Below are 5000 nucleotides of genomic sequence, written 5' to 3' on the forward strand. Positions count from 1 at the left end.
TCTCACATATCTCATTCGTCTGTAATGTTTCACTCATCGTGTTTTTTTTTATAAAGGGGAAACCCGAAACGTCCACGTTATTTAAATTGAAGTTTGAATTCAATTTCACATTGTTATTTATTTCTTAAAGCTTTTGGCAGCAACATTCTAATTATATAAATATTCATATTGAGAACCTTGCTCAGGTTTTTATAAATATTCATATCAATTTATCTATTTATTTTGTTCTGTCGATTTGGCGCTGGTTATCAAATCTTGTTATCACTTGAAGAGCACTCGGTGACAGCAACACCAATGGTCATTACTAGCTCTGGTCATCCGTGTCCCTTGATAAGATGACCAGCTCGATAATAAGCAAGTATTATAGTAAAAATAATAATATCTGTCTCAACATGATTGGATAGATCAACTTACTGACCGTGTAGGTGTGTCAAAAGCTCATTTCATATAGAGCACTATCCGCACAACTTGATCAAAGCTCTTTACAAGGGGCCCTTAGCCAACAGCAACACGTAACATGTAAGGACGGGACATGACGCCTATTAAGCCAAATTACTATTTATTTCTGACAGAGACAACGCCTTGTAAAGCGCTTTGAGCACGTTTAGTAGATATTTCTCTATATAAAGGCTCAATTTTTTTCTTTTAGTTGAAAACAAAAATTCTCAGTCGTGGCCACAACAATATGGAACAAATTAGATACAGAAATCAAACACGCCCCCAAGCTTGGTATAATATTATTAAAAAGTAATTAACAAAAATGAAGGTGATAGCTTAAAAAAACACAACATCAAAGAGAGAACCTTTGCGGGCTCAACTTCTTCAGCCAACGACAAAAAAAACAAAACAATAATAACTTAAATACATTACTAAAGAACCAGATGGACGACGAAGTATTTCGTACGTCCTTTCTGTTGAAGAAAAATCTTGGAATGTAATCAAAAAGACACGTTCGCTAGATAACTAAGAGTGTCAAATTGAGGGGAATATTAGAGAACAACGCATAAAATTCTGTGCGTTAAAAAAGGGGGTAGAAACGCTGGTAGAATAATATAATCAGTAATATAAAGAGACTTTTAAAAACATTCCTATTCAGACAGACTTGTGAGTCGCAATAGTATTTTTGCGTTTTGTATTACCTATTGTCTTTGAATGTATCGGGCTGTATAAATAAATAATTGAAAATTGAAAATTACAAAAGGAAAAAAAAGAATGTTTATGCAAATAAATGCTCAATAGGACAACTTATTTACATTCGTACAGACACACACACAACACACACAAAACTAGACACGCACATAAACACTGCTGAAACAAAAAGAAATAAAAAAAACCACATTTATCCTATCATTTACTAATCACGACCAGCATGGCTTGACTGTTCACAACTGTCCCGCGTGAAAAGGTAACCACTTGACCCTTGTGTAGTATAGTATTGTGATGGACACCGAAATGGTGGGCGTTACAACTTAAGGCCGTTTCCTATACATCGTAGACGATTATATTACGACCGTGTTACGGCCGCTATCACCTACACTTGTGTAGCAGTATTTAACCGTAGACGCCGCCGCCGAGACATTACACGTATGGTTATGGATAGAACGAATTTGAGGTCACTCAGATCTTTGTTATTGTTTTTTTATGAGTAATTCTCACTAAACTGTATTAACCAGACTATAAACGTTGAAAGTTTACACATAGCTTTGTGTTTTGGTCCGTTATATTTCCAGATGGCAATGTTATGAGTGTCTCAGCTCAGAAAAGTGAGTGGAGCAGGCACTACTTATGTTGATAACAACAAGAGATGAAGTGAGTAGGAAAGTGCCAGAAGACAATAGCTTAATTGCTGGCCAACTAACTTCGCGGAGGTTGTGTATGTTGGACCCGCGATCTCAAGTAGTCGGGGAAGAGAGAGAATGACTAGGGTTAGAGACGATCTTTTTTGGGATCGTGAATAGCTCATACGGTAGAGTCACGCTCTCCCAGGCCAGGCGGAGTTGTCGTACCAGTAAGGTCTCGGGTTCAAACCCCCATCACTGCCGCGAAAATGTTTTATTCTCTATTGTCTTCTGGCACTTTCCTACGAGTTTCTTAGCCAAGCGTACAACATCTATAGATGATTCATCTTACAAACATCTAACGTCAACAGGAATCACCCATATTGTCACAGTGAGATGCTGTCACAGAGGAATTTACATGAAGGAACAGAGAAAATCCATCAAACAAGATGTCTGATGTCCACAAGAACCTCCAAAGTGAGCCAATTGGTAAAAGAACAACGAAAGTGTCTAAAGCGAGGCTTGAACCCGGGATCTTCCAGGGCACAATGCAATGCCTTAACTACCAATCCACCTCGCCCGCCCCCTTAGTAAAAATAACTTATCCGAAAAAGGTCCATACTTTTGGTACGGTTTTCCGAGTTTCTAACTTTTCACGTACAGAAAATGTTGAAAACAAAATATTTCAATTGTTTTTAACAGAATACGGCAATACTTTCCTTATGAGACAAATATTAACTAGTTAACCGCCGTTCTCTGGAAAAAAGCACATAATATTATTTTAACATTTAGCCAGAACACTCTTCCTTTAATTATCAGTCGATTTAAATGACCCTCATCTTGGCAAACTCTCAAAACCTGGGATTTCGCGAGGTCTTCCATGGAGTCCCAGGTTTGAGAGTCTTCCCCCAGATAGGGATCATTTAATTCGATCGATATTTGAAGAACGAGTTTTATGGCCAAATTATTAAATCCGCGCGACCGTTAATTGGTTAAAAAACACTACATGTTGACACTGCTTCAATTCCATCGTTCTACATACAATACCGGGTACGCTTCAGAATAGTTTATCTAATCCCAAAGCATGCCATTAAACTCTCTCCTTACCAGCTATTTTCAGAATTTGACCAAAATTTCATAATCACTCAACACAAAAAATATTTTTCAGACAGAATAGTAACGAGTATATGCTTGTTCTGTTCAGAAAATGAGCTCTGCAACACAGTGTCGAGTTTTTATGACTATAACTATAACAAAATGAAATCAGAACAAGAAAATTGTTGGTTATACCTTAATGAATTTGACGATTTTCCTTTGGGTAGTAAGGATAGGGTTAAAAACCAACTTGCCGTTTATACATTACAAGTCAGCGATTAGAGTTATTGTTCAAGCGTTCGTACAATTTACATCATTGCAAGTAGAAATGAAAAAGAATAGAAAAGAAAAAAATCACATAAAAACCAAAACCAAAAACAAAAACGAGCAAAAATAAAACAAGAAATAACAAGAAAAAAGAAAAACAAACTAAAACAACAACAAAACAACACAACCCCCCAAAAAAAACAAAAAACAAAACAAAACAAAAACAAAAAACAAAAACAAACAAACAAACAAACAAACAAACAAAAAACAAAAAGATAACCCCCAAAAAAAGACCCCCCCCCCCCCCCAAACAAAACAAAACAACCCCCCCCCCCAAAATAAAACAACCAAAAAAGAAAGCAAAACAAAACAAAAACAGGCAAACAACAAACAAACGAAAAACAACGTGAGCAATTGTTTGGTGCAATATTAACTGAACATGCTCAATGCGTTTTGCACGGGGTCCCTAGCCAGCAGCAACATGCAGGACGAGACATGACGCCCGAAAAGCGATATTATTAATATTATTAATTTTACACACAAGAAGACAGAGATAATGTGAGTCAATTAGCGTTTCCAAGTACTACACATCGCGCAGCTCAGAACGGGGCTCGTTCTTACATTATGTCACCCTACTCAGGTGTAAAATGAGTATCTGGTCGTTAACTGCATTGTCTCTTTCCGAAAAAATTGTAATATCGCCTAAATGTTAAATGTTGCTGTTGGCTAGGGACCCCTTGTAAATCGCGTTGAGCCCGTTTGGTGGATATTGCCCTATATAAAAGTTAAAGGTTAATGTACTTGTTATGAATGATATTTTGGTATCTGGTACACACGGGTCGGTCAAACCGTGCAATTTTGAGTTATCGATAGCAGGCTTTTAAGAGTGGACAGTTGTTATCATCTATCAACGTGATGGGCTAGTTTGATTATGGGTTAAATTGTAGGTGTGTGTGTGTGTGTATGTTTGTGTGTATGTGTATATGTGTGTGTGTGTTGAAGAGTTGTTTGTGCGTGATTGATTGAGTGCACATTATGGACCCTATGCGATGGTTTATTAAACATGTTATTTTGAAATTGTTAGAGAAATTGTTGTTTTTACGAGTGTGTTTTTCTGATTGTATTTAGGAGGGCCACATCTCTACAAGATAATAATTGTGCAGATTTTCCAAAAAATAAATAAATAAATCATAATACTTAATAAAAATCAATAACACAGTGCACAGGCTATATAATCATCTCCATTTTGTACAGTCACGTGACATGTGCCATGACCACTATAGTGTGTAAATTAATGACTGTGTGACCTTGATTATCTCCCATGATTTTGGTCTGCTTGGAGATTTTAGAGGTGGGTGTTTTCACTGTTATTTCTTCTATTTATTATTGTTCAATATCATTTATTTTGATTTAGACATGCATTTTTATTTATTATTTTTTTAATCCACCGTATTTAACCAGTTAAATGCCATCTCTGGAAAGACATATATTTTTTAAAAAATGGCCAGAAAACTCGTCCTTCAAAAATTGATCGATTTAAAATGAAACTCATCTTGGCAACGACTCTCAAACCTGTCGCTTCACGAAGTCTTCCACAGCGTCCCAGGTTTGAGCGTTTTTGCCAAGCCGAGAGTCATTAACCCGCTCCTTACCAACTATAGGAAAATCGTCACATTCGTTACGACACAACCAACATTTTTCTTACTCAAATTTCTCTTGTACATCATAAAATGTAAAGAAAATGAACAGTGTTGTAGAGGTTATTTTGCTAAAGAAATTATGTATCGGAAGTACTTGCTGATTTTGTGTCTGTGATAAAAAATCTATTTATGTCTTAGTTGGATGTGAAGTTTTGGTGAA

At 36.4% G+C, this 5000-nt stretch overlaps 1 protein-coding gene across 1 annotated transcript in view; it reads left to right on the top strand.

Moving 5' to 3' along the window:
• The first annotated feature begins 4181 nt into the window (after positions 1-4181).
• Positions 4182-5000, top strand: part of LOC144960359 (uncharacterized) — a 6368-nt gene continuing 5549 nt past the window's right edge. The window contains exon 1 of the mRNA XM_078893442.1: positions 4182-4491. The gene's annotated coding sequence lies outside the window, so the exon portion shown is untranslated. The remainder of the gene's footprint in view (positions 4492-5000) is intronic.

This window comes from Berghia stephanieae, chromosome 15 (assembly GCF_034508935.2).
Source record: "Berghia stephanieae isolate SIO BIC M18660-M18661 chromosome 15, UCSD_Bste_1.3, whole genome shotgun sequence".
Lineage (NCBI taxonomy): Eukaryota > Metazoa > Mollusca > Gastropoda > Nudibranchia > Aeolidiidae > Berghia > Berghia stephanieae.